This window comes from Lactuca virosa, chromosome 5, assembly GCF_052849685.1.
Source record: "Lactuca virosa cultivar CGN04683 chromosome 5, Lactuca_virosa_CGN04683_v6, whole genome shotgun sequence".
Classification (NCBI taxonomy): Eukaryota; Viridiplantae; Streptophyta; class Magnoliopsida; order Asterales; family Asteraceae; genus Lactuca; species Lactuca virosa.
In genome coordinates this window covers 248,043,693-248,061,991 of record NC_136430.1, presented here as the reverse complement: position 1 = coordinate 248,061,991, position 18,299 = coordinate 248,043,693, and the positions used below count along the sequence as shown (strand labels likewise).

General features: G+C 36.9%; 1 pseudogene; it reads left to right on the top strand.

Moving 5' to 3' along the window:
* Positions 1 to 15,240: 15,240 nt before the first annotated feature.
* Positions 15,241 to 16,888, top strand: LOC145116230 (spermidine hydroxycinnamoyl transferase pseudogene; annotated as a pseudogene).
* Positions 16,889 to 18,299: the final 1,411 nt, after the last annotated feature.

The window sequence follows — 18,299 nt, the reverse complement described above, 5'->3', positions numbered from 1 at the left end:
CCAAGGCTAGGACCCTTGATAGCTCTTCTTCAAGTGGAACCAAGAAAGGTTTTGTCACTCCTTCTTCTGAACCTAAAGAGGTTGATGCTTCTATTGCCATGAAAAGTCACATTGGAAGCGGAACTGCCCAAAGTACCAGCAAGATGTGAAGGATGGGAAAGTTAAACCCAACCATGCAGGTATTTACACTATCTTATCTAATAACTCACCCCATTCTAACTCTTGGGTCCTTGATACCGGTTGTGGTATTCATATCTGTTCTGATTTGCAGGGACTAAGAAGAAGTGAGAATGTGGAGCATGGAAGAATAAACTTAATCATGGGGAATAGGAAAGCTTTACTTGTCACCAAGATTGGAGTTTATACTTTATCGCTAAGTAGTGGGTTTAGTTTAGATTTGAATAAATGTTGTTATTCGCCAGAAATGGAAAGAAATATTATTTCCTTTCATGCATTGTATAAACAAGGTTTCACCTTTTCATTTGATAATGAAGTTGGTTCGATTAATGCTTTCTTTAATAATGTTCTTTATTTTAAAGCATTACCTTGTGATGGTGTGTATGAAACTGTATCTGTGGTTGATAACTTAGGAAATAATGTATTGTGTATTGATTCTGTTAATGATAATAATTTGGATAACGCATCATTATGGCATTGTCGTCTTGGACATATAAGCAAGAAACGCATAGGCCAACTCCAAAAGGATGGAGTATTGGAGTCATTTGACCTAAAGTCAGATGATAGTTGCGAATCATGCTTACTTGGAAAAATGACAAAGTCACCCTTCACAGGTTCTTGTGAGAGGGGTGAAGGTTTGTTGGATCTTATACACACGAATGTGTGTGGGCCCTTCAAACATGCCACAAGGGATGGTAATCGTTATTATTTGACTTTTACTGATGATTACAGTAGATATGGATATGTCTACTTAATCAAGCATAAGTCAGAGACTTTTGAGAGGTTTAAAGAGTTTAAACAGGAAGTCGAGAATCAATTGGGCAGGAACATTAAGATGCTTCGATCCGATCGAGGTGGTGAGTATCTTAGTTCAGAGTTCCTCGACTATCTTAGGGAATGTGGGATTGTCTCACAATTGACACCTCCCAGGACACCGCAGTTGAATGGTGTAGCTGAGAGGCGTAATCGAACCTTGTTGGATATGGTTCGTTCCATGATGAGTCGAGCTTCGCTACCAATCTCATTTGGGGGTATACCTTAGAGACTGCCGCCCATATCCTTAATCTAGTTCCCACAAAGAAAGTTGCCAAAACTCCTCATGAGATGTGGACTGGTAAAGTACCCAAACTAGACCACATTAAGATTTGGGGTTGCGAGGCTTTCGTGAGACGCGAGACTCATGATAAGCTCGAACCTCGAAGTGAGAGGTGTATTTTCATCAGCTACCCACAGAAATCCTTTGGTTACCTCTTCTACAGACCTAGTGAGAATGTGGTCTTTGTAGCTAGGAGGGCTTTCTTTCGAAAGAGAGAGTTCATAAGCCAAGGAGACAGTGGGAGGCAAGTTGACCTTGAAGAAATTCAAGAGTCAAGTGGTGAAGGAACTTCAAACCCTAGCACTCAACTTGAGGAGGAAACTCCTGTTGAGCCAATTGACAAGTCTGTACCTCTGAGGCGTTCCACAAGGGTTAGTAATGCACCTGAGCATTACTATGGATTCCATATTACTGTGGAAGGTGATACACTTATCAGTGATGAGACGCTGATAGGTCTGGATGAACCTAACAGTTACGCGGAAGCCATGGCAGGACAGTGAGATACAGTCCATGTATGACAATCAAGTTTGGAACTTGGTTGAGAATGTACCAGGTCGTAAGACTGTAGGGTGCAAATGGATCTTCAAGAAGAAGACCGACATGGATGGTAATGTACACACTTATAAGGCACGACTGGTTGCAAAGGGTTTCTCACAAACTCCGGGAGTTGATTATGATGAGACCTTTTCTCCAGTGGCCAAGATTAAGTCTATTAGGGTTCTGTTAGCCATAGCCGCATTTCATGACTATGAAATATGGCAAATGGATGTCAAAACCGCTTTCCTTAATGGAAAATTGGCTGAGGATGTTTACATGAGTCAACCAGAGGGTTTTGTCAACACAGAGTACCCTAATAGAGTGTGTAAGCTTGAGAAATCCATTTATGGGTTAAAGCAAGCACCTCGCAGATGGAATCTTTGCTTTGATGAGAAAGTCAAGGAATTTGGCTTTTCTAGGAGTGAAGATGAATCTTGTGTATATGTCAAGGCTAGTGGGAGTATAGTTAGCTTTTTGGTATTGTATGTGGATGACATACTACTCATAGGAAATGACATCCCAACTCTACAGGAAGTTAAGTCCTGGCTTGGGAAGTGTTTCTCTATGAAGGACCTAGGAGAAGCTGCCTATATTCTAGGGATAAGGATCTTGAGAGACCGGAGTAAAAGACTAATTGGACTTAGTCAGAGTACTTACTTGGATAAGGTGTTGAAGAGATTCGGCATGCAGGACTCCAAGAAATGAGAGTTACCCATCCAGAGTAATGCCAGATTGAGTAAGACACAAAGCCCTAGTACTGAGGCTGAGATAGCAGAAATGAGTCGAATACCTTATGCTTCGGCTGTAGGATCGATCATGTATGCTATGACGTGTACTGGACCTGATGTAGCCTTTGCTTTGAGCACGGTTAGCAGGTATCAGGGGAACCCTGGCAAGGCACACTGGACTGCGGTAAAGAATATCCTCTAGTACCTACGGAGGACTAAGGATTGGGTCCTTACCCTCGGTGGGAGTGAAGACTTGAGAGTTGTAGGGTATAGTGATGCTAGCTTTCAGACTGATAGGGATAATTTCCGCTCTCAGTCAGGCTGGGTCTTTACCTTAAATGGAGGAGCAATTTCTTGGAAGAGTTCCAAGCAAGAGACAGTGGCTGATTCAACTTGCGAATCAGAGTATATAGCAGCTAGCGAGGCAGCAAAGGAGGCGATATGGCTGAAGAACTTCATTGGAGACCTTGGAGTTGTACCAGCTATTAAAGAGCCAATGGAAATTTTCTGTGATAGTGAAAGTGCAGTTGCCTTAGCCAAGGAACCAAGGGATCACAGGAGATCCAGACACATCGACAGAAAATACCATTTCATCAGACATCGAATAGAAGAAGGACTCCTCGTGGCAAAGAGGGTATCATCGGATAAGAATCCAGCAGATCCCCTCACGAAGGGCCTGACTCGGGTTAAGCATCTCCAGCATGCTCGGAGCATAGGGCTGAAGGATGATATTAGATTTAGTAGTTAGATAACCTTGAAATTTGTAAAGTGTAATTGACATTAGATGATGAATAAAAGATGTATTTATTTATAAGTAAAGTGTTGCTATCTCTTGTCGATCGTTTACTATATTTCTTTTGCATGTTTTGACATCCAGAATAATTATGTTTGGTATATCATATTATTCGAACCTCCACAGTCGGTCATATGTCGGAAGTAGGTATGAATCAAGACTGTCATGATTGGTTGCAGAGGTCTAAGTTGTTGGACATGGCTACAACACTCATGAGTGCTCATAAGTTCTGAGCATTGGACTCAACCCACGCTCACTGGAATCACTTCATGGAATTTATCTCGAGTGATCGTGAGACGGTAATATCATATAAGTCTTCAAACCTAGATATATGATTTGTTACTTATGAGTTGGTTATGCATTGATTGTACGAAAACGCATTGGTAACTCGATGTTATAAAACGTGCTCTTGTGTATAATTCAATGAGTAGTAGAACAAACATATGAGTCGAAGTTTATCTGTTTCTTCTTGGATTAGAAGCTGATATCTGGGCCCCCCGATGATTTTGTTTTGACCTATGTACCGGGCCCGGTCAGAACTAAGTTGATGTGTTCAATTGAGTTCTATGTCAAACAAATCGGAAATCGGGAAACAAACTGCTAGACACAAAGTAAGACACTGTTCCATGTATTTGTCCGGCTGATATCTAGAACAGAGGATTATATGATCACTTATCTGAAATGGCGTATCATCATCTTCTCAGTTCCGAGAGACCTTGAAAAGAGCTACGATTGCTGATCGGTTCCTGAAGTCATACTTGCAGTTATAGTTATTAGACTTATCCAAGTGGGAGACTGTTGGATAAGGTGTCTAAGTCCATAACTATTTCTGGTATGTACTTGACCCGACCCGGCATGGTCCATTTGGGTTGCATGGCATCATGCATTTGGATAGACTAAATGAGAGAAATAACACTTGTGGTTTATTAATATATTATAAGTTCTAATATATTAATAGTATTATTTAATTAGTATTGATCAATAATTAATCTAGGATTAATTAAGTGATCAAAAGATGACTAATTAAATATATGGGTTGATCATGTAAATCATCCATAACTTGTATAGTGGGCTAAAAGGCTCCATGGATAATCAAGTTGGGTTAAACCCATTGAATGCTCCATGGAGGCTCCATGGGAGTTACAAACCCATGGGTCATGGAAATGAAGAGTCATGTCACATTAGGGTTTACATGGTGTAACCCTAGATGTGACACACTATATAAGCAACATGTTCTCCACCAAAATCGGCGACACTAAGAAACAAGAGGGCTAGAGCCGATTTTGCAAGTGTAAGATTCTCTCAAAGTTTACTCATTTGCATTTGGTGTTGTGTGAAGCATTTGAGGCATCACACTTGGGGTGCTAGGCTCACAAGGTTTCAAGGATCATAATCAACAACAAGGTAAGTTATTCTATCTTTCATTCAAGTTAAAAATGTTCCCCATGTATGCTAGATAGGAATATAACCTTGGAATTCAACTTTGCATGATTATTAGACAAACATAGATCCAAGGTTATTAGGGTTGCATGTACACTTAGGAAGTGTTAGAATGCTCAAAACCCATCAAGTGTCAATCAGGGGAGTCCAGATTTTCATCAGATGCTATCCAGGGTAAGTGATCTTTTGTTTTCTTCATGCCATATTATATGTGTATATATGTGCTTTGGAATCATGTGTTGGTATGTGTAAGCATTTTGGTTTAGTTCTCTGTTATTTCCTAGGTTATATTATCGAGGATTGTTATATGCCATTTTTGCATGTCAAGGATTATGAGTGGGGCACATCTTGCTGAGTTGGATTTAGTTTGTTCGGTTATCGTTCTGGATCGTTGATGGAAACAATTCGGGGGTATCGGGTGGAAGATCAGTAGACGAATTAGAAAGATTAGATCAACAACAAAGTTAGAGTTCAGAAATGTTAGCGTTGCTCAGTAGGAATGGTAGTATTCCATGGAAGGACTATTGGGTTCGATTGATACAGTTGCTAGGGAAGGAGTGGTAACAAGCGGACGATGATGGCGGTCGCGTGGGCTTGTACAGACTTTGAGTATGTCAATGAAATTTCGAAATTATATCGGTTGAAGATGGTTAGAATGCATAGATTCCCCAGTAGGTGAGATGTTGGGTAGGAGATTCGTCAGTTCCTGCAAGAGGTTTCGTTATTCATTGAGTCCAGTGAATTTGGCAGTGTGTAGCTAAATCCAAGTGGGGGAGAACCTTTTGGATTTGCGGGGATGAAATTCAGGTGCGAAACCAAGGTGGGTTCCACATCCTATTCGAAAGGGGAGCCATCTCATGTGGCAGTCTGGATTGATTTTGAGTTAGGATGGGAGTGCATAAGCTTTCAACATCGGGTTGGCACATTCGTAGTAATGCATAGTAGAACCGTGGATGGATCCAGGTTGAGGGTTGTGTTAGAGCCTCTCTTCCTGTTCTTGTCTAATGAAGAATTTAGGGTTTGAAGCATGTCCGGAACACCTGATTGGGATATAGGCAATGTGGGTTCAACTCATGATGATCATGGTTGGCAGACTGTATGACAGTGTTGTAAGACTACGGGGCAGCCGTAGCATTCACAAGGTTGTCAGGCGGTTGTGGGAGTGTTGTAAGACTATGGGATAGCCGTAACATACACAAGGATGATAGGCTATGAGGGAAGTGTTGTAAGTCTGTGATGGAGTCGTAGCATTCACTAGATTCAGGTAGGCCATTGCTGGAGTGGTCGTGGAGCTGAAAGAGGATCAACACGTGTCTGGGTCGAGGTGGACAATCTTGTCATAAGATTTCTCTTTATTGGTTAGAGGATCATTGGGTATAAGGAAACGTTTGGCCAGTACAACACTTGATTGGGTGAGACCCGTGGGTGAGGCCTGTTCGATTGTGCAGACTGGGTGAGACCCGTGGGCAAGGCCCGTATGGTGATGATAGTGCGGGTGAGACCCGGTGGAGATTGGTTGGAACAAGGTATTGGATTAGGGTTAGAATAGGATTACTCTGAGGTCAGTGATTGGTATTTGTGTGGTGTATGAGCTAGGGTAGACTTTATCAGTTAGACTCTCTGTAAGAGCCTGGTGGTTGGACCAAGTGTGAGACTGTCGGTCTCAGGAGTGGATTAGGGATTTTATATCTCACTTTAGTGGAAGGTCACCATGGAATCAGCATATTTCGGGTGAAATGAAAGTATAAATCTTTGGATCTCGGGATATGGGTGTGTATCGGGTTGGAAAATGGTCGAGACTCATATTGGGAGTTGTTCTTGTTTATATAAAAGGTATTTTCATCAGCAAGTTATGGTTAAGGAATCTATCTGCCACATGTATCAGTTGGAGGTTTCAGGATCAAAATGATGTTTTTTAGTTCAGATTTTATTAAGATATCCTAGTGATTGTGTTTCAGAATGGTTCTACCTGTGAGAAGGTCAGGCAAGGTTTTGGACTTTCAAAATTAAAGCAGTGAGGTGTTGGTTTTTCAGTTAAGGGATCAATGATTTATTCATCATTAGGAGTATGAATTCTAATAAGGTTGGGTTTCGATGATAGATTTGGAGGGTCACTATGTGTATGGGTCAACCTTTTCGGTGAATCGGGGAATCAAGAGGCTTTGGTCGGAGCATCTGGTTGTCGGGAGAATGGTAAGGAGTGATTTTGAGGATGAAATCTAATTTAAGTGGGGGAGAGTTTTAACACCTTGTTTCGAATCGTTCCTAATTCGGGGTCGTGATCCGAAAATCAGTTGTCAATTTGTGTTTTGGAGCCCGACGGTATAACCGTAAAGTGACAGTCCGGGCCTTTTATGAATTTTGGATTTAATTTTTGAATGGTTTAAGGCAAAGGAGAGTTGATAGGATTATAAAGCTTCTCATTACCTTTCCGTGGATATAAGGATCATCAAAATTGGACTTAGAACGAAGAAGTTATGGCCTTCAGAAATTTGGTGGTTTTAGGGCTAAGCCTAGTACGCTGGCCGTACATAGGAGTATGTTAGGCGTACTAGGCAGAAGGATCACGCGTTCCCATTGGAGTACGTTGGGCATACCAAGAGTACGAAGGGTCTACTTCAGCCAAATGCAAACCCTAATTTAGAGTCTTGGACCCTATTTAATGGCCTTAACTAAACTCCAAACCCTCTTACCTTCAGCCTCCATCCCATTAAACCCTAAAATCGAAATCCTAGCTTTCATTTGAGCACTCTTGAGGTTTTTGGTGTGATCTTGGTGTGCCTTGTAGAAGAAGGCGATCTTCTTGGAAGCAATGTTTGGCTTGGAACTTGTGGATCCAAGCTCTAATCATCTTCATCAACTTCCAAGAGGTATAAAGCATCTAACTTGATGACTCTATGTGTTAGATCTAGTCTAGAGTATGTTTTGGGTTTATTTTAGTCCTTAGAGTCATTCTTGTGAGTATGAGCTACTCCAGGAACTTAGAATTTTGGATCTTAGCATTTATGAGGTTGTGGGTACATAAAAATGTCATCTTGATGGGTATGGTTGAATCATGTTTAAGTTGGTGCTCATACTATCGGTTTAGAAGGATAAAAACCGGTTTTTGGGTCCCATTAAGGCAGGTAAAGGAGTAAAGTTGGCAACATTATGGTTTAAGACCTTATCTAGAGGTTAGATATGACTTTGGATATTTGGTATTAAGCATTAAGTGCTTAATGAGATTTTTTGGCCATCTAACGAGTACGTTGGGTGTACGTAGGAGTACACTCAGCGTAATGCATGGATAAGGCTTCACGACTTGTATATTGTGCATTGGAGAGCAGTACGTGGGGCGTACAAGTTCAATACGTGGGGCGCACTCCCAAGAAACTCATTTTGGGCCTTGGGCCTTTTGGGAGTTGGGCCATGAGATGTTGGACCAATTATGGTAAGGGTAAAAAAAAAATTTACCCTTTAGGAAGTCAAAATATTGTTTGGGCCTGGGATTTTGGGAATTTATCTTAATTATTGATTAGGGATAATTTTTTATATTCAATGTGAGGATTCCGGTACCAACAACTCGTGTGTTTGGTTATCTAGGATTGAGGTGAGTCTCCTCACTGTATTCGTGGGTCGAAGGCACCAATGCCGGTCCACTAGGATATGTTATGCTAGTTGTCTTTGTGACTCTTGCATGATATGTTGGGTTAGGCCCATTTGTACGCTAGGTTAGGCCCATTGTATGACGGGCTAGGCCCATTTGTATGTTGGGCTAGGCCCATGGATCAGGAAGGGCTAGGCCCATTGTATGTTATGTAGGGTGCTAGCTGTCTCTATGACTCTTGCATTTGCATGTGGGGCTGGGTCCAATGTTTTGGCAGGGCTAGGCCCATTATGGTGGGCTGGGCCCAATTTGCGTGCTACGCCCATGGATATGTATGATATGTGGTATTTTAGGGAACACACTAATCTTTTTTGCTTACGGTTTTATGTTCATGGTTTATGGTACTTCAGGTTCAAAAGGGAAGGGCCAGGCTTGATCGCAACGCATCCACCGATGTTTCCGCAACTACATAATTTTGGGATTGTACTCTGATAACTGTCTTTATTCTAAAATACTTTTGAATAATTAGAAAAAGGATAATTAATGTTTCTAGTTGAATTAAAAATGAAAATTTTACCTTATAATTTTTTGGTCGTTACACTATATTTGTTGATGTTTTGGAATTATATATAATATTTGTACTTTATTTGCTATATGATCTCTATGAAATGATTATTCATTTCATGAAACACATTTGTAGATGTTTTAAATGAAAAAAAGGATATACTTGATTAAATATTTATTTAAGCATCCAATTGTGCATCATAGTAGGGATGTGTTATTTAAGACTTTCCGAGAACCTAAGGAAGTGATTTCCTGGAGTCTAAAGGGATAAATTCCCTTGAGTATAAAGGAAGAGATTTCCTCGACTCTATAAATTCAGAATGAAGAGATTCCCTTGAGCTTGAAGGAAGATATTTCCTTAACTCTTAAGCTATATACTTATGGATCTACTTAGCTACTCCATTCCATGAGAATTATGACATATAATTCTCTAAATCTTTATGGATTAGTTGATATTTGACATTTATGGTCAAGAAATGACTTACGTGCTAAGTAAACGACAATAAGTTAATTGTGGGTAGCCTCAATTCGGGAGAAGCCATAGATCATTTGGACCCTAGAATGCGAGTGCCTTATTAAGAGTAGATAATTTGGTTTGGGATTTAGATGCATGTACATCTGCGTTATTATAACTTTTAAGAGACTTTATATAAACTTCTTAGTTAACTTACTTATTCAAATTTGTTGAAAATCTTTTATTTAATTTATGTTTTGGAAATTAGGTTATTGTCATTACCCAATTTCATTACGGACTCTAGTTGTAGTATGAATCACTATGGATAGAGATTGTTTGGAAGTTTAAAAAGACAGTTTGTTATGGTTCATTTTATTTGTTGTAATGATATTTAATTGATTAGTCTCATATTTGAAGAGATAAACTTCTAAACTTAAAATTGCTTATTTGAGTTTTTGGGACCAAATTCTGCAACAATGATTTTAAAAATGTTAGTTTTTTAAAAGAAATCACTATTGTTTTAGCTCATAGGAGAATGTCTCATCGACATCCTCTATTCTAATAAAACAGTACCTTTTCGCCACGTGGCATTTTCTTAGTTCTCCTCCAGATTTTTTCCCGCCCATATTATCAAACCGAAATTCCAATTGTACCATTGTGCTACTATATAATCGCATGTCCTGTTACTTCCTCTTCTTCTCTTTTGAAATTCAAATTTTTTGGGAATCAACTACGTGATTTATATCAAGAAATCATTAATTCTAAAAACCTAACATTCCAAAGAATCAGCAATTACATAGCAACAAACCAGGAAACAGTATCATCTCCAAATCAACAATTAAATTGCAATAACCGGTGAGGCTTCTCTCTTTATCTCTGTTCGATTTTTTTTAACGATCGGAAGCTTCAGGGGGTATTGGAGATGTGTGTGTGTGTGTGTGTGTGTGTGTGTGGTCTTAGAGAATAGAGAATGGGTTTGGATGAATTTTGGTCAATTTTTTTGATTTCAGGACCGGATGTTTGGGGGTTATTCGATTATTCAATCGTCGTTTCGTGCTTTACCTACGCAGTCTGATTCCTCAATATGACGAAGAAGTAGATCCATACGAAGGGTTATTCGTATATGAGCATACCAAAATTCTCAGGATCAAAGAACAGCCAGAAGATCCACACCAGGTTTAATTTGTTTACCTCTACTCAAGTTTTTTTCTCAAATGGTTATATTATTCATTATAACAGGGTGTAGATTCTGTTACAATGAACTTCAGGGAAGGAGAAATCAAGGAGGGATCACCGAAACTCTTGAATAAATTAGCATTATGAAGGTAATTCATTCCAATTTTTTTTTTGTCAATTTCCCTATTTGATCGATTTGCTGAAAGTAATCCTACATGGATGATTCTGTTTCGTGTTTCAAGTCTACTGTTTTGCTCAATATTATCATCAGACTTGCTTTCTCTTCTCTAATTCTCAATATTTTTAGATATGCTTATCATCAGACCTCTAATCCTCTTCACCAATCCTCTTTCTGGCATCAGGTATGATTCTGTTTTGTGTTTCCAATCCACTTGAAGCTTTTGTCTCCATGTTGAAGTTCTCCCACATGTTGTGGCTTTCACCCAACTCTCTTTGAGTGAAACTGATTAGATTTTGATTCTCATGAAAGCTTACTTTTGATTTTTTGGATTTATGTTTTCGTTTACAGATTGATGCTTATTTGGTGATGGTTAGTGATATATGAGATTCAATTAAGTTAGAAGTTGACGCTGCACCAAGAAGAGGTTTTGTGTATCAAGGGTCCATAATAAACGAATCTTGCAACTAGATAAATTTTCGTGAAGGGTAAAGGTTTTACTTTTATTAAAAGTTATAAAATTAGTGAGTGAATGATGTTAATGTTTATACAGGTATACTGGCGAGGTAATAATGGGCTGTAGCAATAAATGTATTGGACAATTTATTATTTTTATTATAATTTGATTATAATCTTATTTGGGTTTTAATCAGCTTCTATCATGTTTACTGCTTTTTTAAATATAAATTCATTACTTATAAATTAATGATGGATAATAATGACTAAAATAAAGATAAAGAAATATAAACCAGGGGACAAGAAGAAACATAAAGCATTTTTATGAGGTTTTCTTAGATTATAGCATTGTACTTTAATCGGTTGCAAATATTGTCAAAGAAACATAAGTACAATGTTATTTCAGTTTTCAATCATAAGAACTTTTTATGAATTCGAGGGTGGAGGGGTATAATGGTCATTTAGAAGAAAATAGTGAATTGGTGTGCATTTGATGTGACTGTATGTTTGTGTATGCTTTGGCTAGGTAGTGTGACAAAGCCTTCAAGGTTTCTATCTCACATTCTTCTACATTTTTGTAACCTATGTTCCTATTTGAGTTGGTGGTTATCTGAAATATCATTTGATTTTATCACAGATGGCCGCTATAACTGGTGCTGTCAAGAAATAGCAACGTACTCTCAATATTAAATTTTAAAATAAACGAAAATGGAGAATGCAGGGGCAATTTAGGTATATTGGTATATTGTTTTTATTTAATCCTATTTTTCATGTTATTAAAGAAAAACGAACATTAGCCTAACTTTTAAACTTACATTGGGTTGACATGAAATAAAGGGGAAACAAAAGGGTCAAAATGACAATTTTGAACAAAATATATATATATATATTTTTAATTGTTTCATATCAATGTACTTTTATTTTTTATGTTTACGTTGGCAAATTACGAAAAGGTATTTTTGAATCAAAATAAGGTCATTTTGACTCCAAATTTCTTCAACTTAACAGTTTAGGAAGTATAATGCCAAAATGAGACATATTTAAAAAAAATCAAACTTTTTGTGACCTCAATATTAAAATTTTAAAGTAAACATAAATGGAAGCTGCAGGGGCAATTTGGGTATATTGGTATTTTGTTTTAATTTTATTGTATTTTTCCTGTTATAAAAGAACAATGAATATTAGCCAAACTTTTAAACTGTACATTGGATTGACATGAGAAAAAAAAGGGAAAAATGGTCAAAATGACAATTTTGAACAAAAAATAATTTATTTGAAGTGGGTAAATTACGAAAAAAGAAAAAATTAAAAATGACCAAATTGGACAAAAATGTCATTTTGAGTAAAAAAGAGGTCATTTTGACTCCGAATTCCTTCAACTTAGCGGTTTATGAAGTATAATGCTAATATGAAATTTATTTAAAAAATATCAAACTTTCTGCTTGTGGCCTCATTTTGTGATTACAGGTGATCTAAACTAAAGTTGAATAATGAATAGTTTATTTTTATATAAATGTCTAAAAATATAGCATTCTATTTTTTAAAAAAATGTTGCCCTTAGCTGTGATCTTATCCAATCCACCCGGTGTTATTTTCTTAACATCAGGTTTATGAGAATTTATTATAGAATACATCCAAAGTAAATTATGTGGAAGGGTTGATTCCATCTGTTGAAGATATAGATTCAGTTGTTAATAAAAGGTTTTCAAGAATACATCCAAATGGCAGATCTAGAAAATCAGATAACCAAACATCAATTTTCTTCTTATTGGTTTCTACAAGTTCCGAGTGTATATAACTTTTGTTTTTATTTTGCTATAGATATGAAGTCTTGAAGCTTCATTGGGACTTAAACAACTTTCTTTAATGTTGGTAATTGTTGGTACTTCCTTGGTCTTAGATGACAGGGTTGTTACCCTGTAATCTTAGTTTTCTACATTTTTTTCAAATAATTTGATACTCAATTCCTTTGCAAGATATCTTTAGAAACGTCTTTTTGGGAGGCTTATTAGATACAATAAGAAAGTAGCTACATGTGCCGATTATAGCAAATCGGAAGCATAACCCACCAATTCTTTCTCAATATAATGATTCATGAACATTAATATCTAACTCTTTCCACCTTTTTGTAGATGAATCATCGGTCATCACCATCTCCCTCTCTATTTTCACACAGTTGGATTTCCATTTAAGAAAAATATAGTCTATCATGAACATCAGAACCACCTACAGCCTCCCTATTTGCCTCTCTTAAGTCACCCGTTATCACTACCTTTCTATCTCTTCATCATATCTGAGAAAGTTAAATGGTGATGATGACGATTAATCATCACTTTTCCATTTTTTGTGTACAGTGAAAGCTGTTTAGGAGTTCCATTTTCAATGTAAGTTTTTTTTTTAAAAAAAATTCAACAATAATTGCTATTTTTGAAATTGAAACCTTTAATTGCTTTAGTAATCGGGAACTTTGAAATTTATAAAGTGATTACAAGTTATTTATTAAATTTATCATCAATCAAGTTAATTGATATACATAGTTGGTTATCAGATTTATCAAGTTTGATACATTTACTCCTACATTGAAAATGGGCTTTTTGGTTACCAGAGATATAGGTTGAATGGAATAACAAAACGTTCTAGGTGGTAATCTTCAAATCGTTACTCTTCTTCTCTCTATCTCTCTCATTCTTCGATTAATTGACTGAGATTTGGTGTTAATATGATAGGTGGTGCTTGTGTATAGTCAATGGTATGGTACAAACCTAACAGCGTTAAGTACTGCTTTGTTCAACAATGGTTTGAGTTGTGGCAATCCAACAATTATCTCAACGGACAAGTCTGCCTTTTAAGGTCACCACAAGTGATGGTAAAACCATGGTGTCTAACAATGTTGTCCCTGTTGGCTGGTCTTTCAGGCAGACCTTTGGTGCCCAATTCCAATAAAAAGACATTTTTACCCTTATTTGGGAAATAGGTTTTAGTGGTCACCTAGGTATTACTATTGTATCTTTTAGCAACTACTACTACACTACTACTATAATGACTAAGGGCTTATTTTGATAGGGTCTTTTTAGTCATTTTGTTTTTTTAGGGTGCCCATCTAGAACCTTTTGGTCATCAATCCGGTTGGGTTTATCATCATAAACCATGAGTTTCCTGTTAAACTGTTTTATTATATTCACAAACCGTGGGTTTATCATCTTACCTTTATTTCTTTCTACCCCAAATACAACATTGTACTCCCTTTGTTTTTATTATTTGAGTCAAAGAAAAACTAAACCAAATCCTTTGTAATTTACTCTTTATTTCTTAAATCTAACAATTTTATTAAATTTTCCAATTTTTAAAAATATAACTATAGATAAATAACAAAACTGAATGTGACGGTAATATATAAGAAATATAAAGTTATAGACTTTTAATTAGAAGTGCAAATGGTATTTTATTCGTATAGATTGAATTTCCAATATTATTAATTTTAATATTATTATTAAAAAAATACAATATTACAATTCATAAGTTTTTCTAAATTAATGATATATTATTTTATTACATAATCAATTTTTTAATTCTATTTAAAATTAACACATGTGGGTTTCACGGGTTTTAACCTAGTTTAATAGATAAAGTTCAACGAGCATTGGATTGTTTTAAGGGAAAATGTAAACTCTTTTAATATAAACTGATTAACAAGTATATATTATTTTAGAAATGATATATTTTATTGAACTTTTATAATATAATGTATTGTAAAAAGAAAAATTATAAAATTATATGAAAAATGAAATAATCAAAATAATGGATATGTTACTTTATAATTAGTATTTAGAATATTTTATTACTATAAATATCCTCTTTGATAAACTATATATGTATTGTTTTCAGATTTTATAACATCGACAATGCGACGACAGTAATAAACTACCTCTAATCATGAACATTAGCAATCAAACATCAAACCTTTCTTTCTGCCGTAACTCAAGTCTCACACCATTCTAATGACCACTTTCGTTATAAGTACCACAAGACATTCAAACTCTCTTTCTTCAACCAAAATGAGAGTCACCATGAAATCTTCTTCATTAATCAAACCGGCAGAACCAACTTGGACCGGTAGGCTTCCACTATCCGAACTAGACCAGACTGGCATGAACACACATGTTCTTACCATCTATTTCTACACAAAACCCTCTCAGGACTGGGACACTGTCCTACAAACCCTAAAAGCTTCCCTCACCACCACACTTGTTCATTTTTACCCTCTAGCCAGCCGGCTTTCTTCCATTGCCGGTGGTCGCCTGGAGCTGGACTGTAATGCAGCCGGTGTTCAGTTCATCGAAGCTTATTCCGACGTAAAACTGGCTGACTTAGATGATTTCGTGCAATCTCCAATATTTCACCACCTTATTCCTTCCGTAGATTATCGGCATACACCCCTTGAAGAAATCCCATTATTGCTTTTGCAAGCTACAAAATTTGTGTGTGGAGGTTGGTCTTTAGGGTTTTGTATATCACATGTTGTTGTTGATGGGCAAAGCGCACTTCATTTTCTGTCTGAATGGGCTAGGCTTTGTCGTGGTGAGCAGCTGGATTCACCACCTCATCTGGATAGAAAATGTTTGCACGCTGGTGAGCCTCCGACCACATATTCAAGCATCGAACAACATGTACAGTTTCGTCCTCCACCGATCCTTTTAGGTCAATCAAGTAATGTAAATGAACGTACGAAGGAAACCACTGTAGCAATGCTAAAACTAACTGAAACGCTTGTCGAAAAACTACGAAATAAAGCTAACAAAAGTCTGAAAACTGAAACGGACCGTGGGTTTACACGGTACGAGGTTGTAACTGCACATGCATGGCGAACAGCATGCAAGGCTCGTAATCTACAACCTGAGCAGCCAACTGCAGTAGGCATATGTATTGATGTTCGAACCAGAATGAAGCCGTCGTTGCCGGAAAAGTACTTTGGAAACGCCATTATAGACGTGATTGCCACTGGGACTTCCGGTGAGTTACTTTCGGAGACATTAGGGTATGTTTCAAATAAGATAAGGGACTCGATCGAGAAGGTTAACGATGAGTATGTGAATTCAGTGATTGATTTCTTGAAAAATCAAGAAGATTTATCAAAATTCCAAGATTTGCAACGATCCGAGGACGGTGAAGGGCCGTTTTACGGGAACCCGAATCTGGGAGTTGTAAGCTGGTTAACACTGCCGATGTGTGGTGTTGATTTCGGTTGGGGGAAGGAGTTATTTACAGGTCCAGGAACCGATGATGCTGATGATGGTGACTTTTTAATTCTACGAGGGGAAGAGGGAGGTGGATCTCTGGTTGTAGCATTGTGTTTGCAAGTGAGACACATGGATGATTTCAAAAGGGTGTTCTATCAAAGCATTGAAGATTGAAATTGCTTCTTTATTCCATTTTATTATATTTGATTGGAAACATATTTTTTACTAAAATTTTAAAATATTTTAATAAAAATAATTGAAGAAAAATATTTACGAAAAAAACTTTTTTTGTTTTTTTGAATGGCAATAATTCAGCTAGAAGCTTAGGCTAATTACAAATTAAGAGGGTACAACGGATTATCGACCCATAAATTCAAGAATAGCGACAGGTAATAATTATATAATTGAGAATGCGGACCCAAATTTGGGCCACATATTTCTTTTCGCAGCAAAACTTTTTAGCGCACCGGACAACAGAAAAATTGTAATATTCATATATGAATATAAAGATAAGTATATTTTCACGTTTACCACCCTCGCAACCACAACCACCACTGCTACAACCACCGCTACCTCTGCCACCGCCACCACCTTCGCCACCAACCCAATATTCATATATGAATAATCACTTGAGAACACACACACACACACACACACACACACATATATATATATATATATATATATATATATATATATATATATATATATAGGGATGTTATTCGGGTCGGAACCGGAGCGAACTGAACCGAACCCGAGTAACCCGAAAACCGAACTGATTAACCAACACGGGTTCGGTTCGGTTCTAGTATTAATCAATTCAGTTCGGTTATTACCCAAATAACATGAATAACATGTACAAGATGATTCACGACCTAATATAACCGAATAAACCGTATTAGGATTTTATAACCCGAATAATAGAATAACAATGTGCTTTTAGACATCAACATAAAACATTCAAAGACTAACATAACACAATAACACATTGAAAGAGTAACATTTACATAGTAGATTAACATAATGATAATTAATTTCTTACTTGAGTTTCTTGAGTTGGAGCCCAATTTTCTATGACTAGCCAAAGTAGAAATTCATGAATACTTAGAGACAATAGGAAGGGTTGATTTTTGAAAGTTTGAAACAAGAGGAATGATTGATAGAAGTGATTTCAAGTTTGGAAATAGATGAAAAGATTGGTCGATTTTGAAACGACGAGAACGAGCATAGGATTTTTTTTCTATTATGAATGACGAGGACAGAAGTGTGAATCGTGATTTTGATTTCTGTCGATTAGAAAAAGAGGAGGATGAATGCTTATTCGGGTCGGGTATTTAGAACCGAATAAGCTCTTATTTTGGTAACACGAACCGAATATATGTATATATATATATATATATATATATATATATATATATATATATATATATATATATATATATATATATATATATATATATATATATATATATGGGAAAATGACACATATGACTTATGAATTTCTAGGGTTTACCCTTTTAGTCACTAAACTTTTTAAGTGGCTTTATAAGGGAACGAATTGTGTTGCAACCTAGCAATTTAGTCCCCTTCACTTATTATACCCGGTAACCTTGCCACATCGTCCCAATTTGACACATCATCGATGACATGGCGACATTGTATTTAAGTCTTGGACCCAAACGACGTCGTTTTGGAATGTGAAACGTAAGTCCCAAGTTCACACTATTCACCCGCCTCCATATAAATTGTGAACCTTATGCCCAAAAATGGCAGAATTCATAACCTGGTTACCCCGACTGCACCCTAGACGTCGATACCAAACGCAGAAACAATGCCTCCACGATCATCTCAAGATCACAGTTGGTCACCCAAGTACA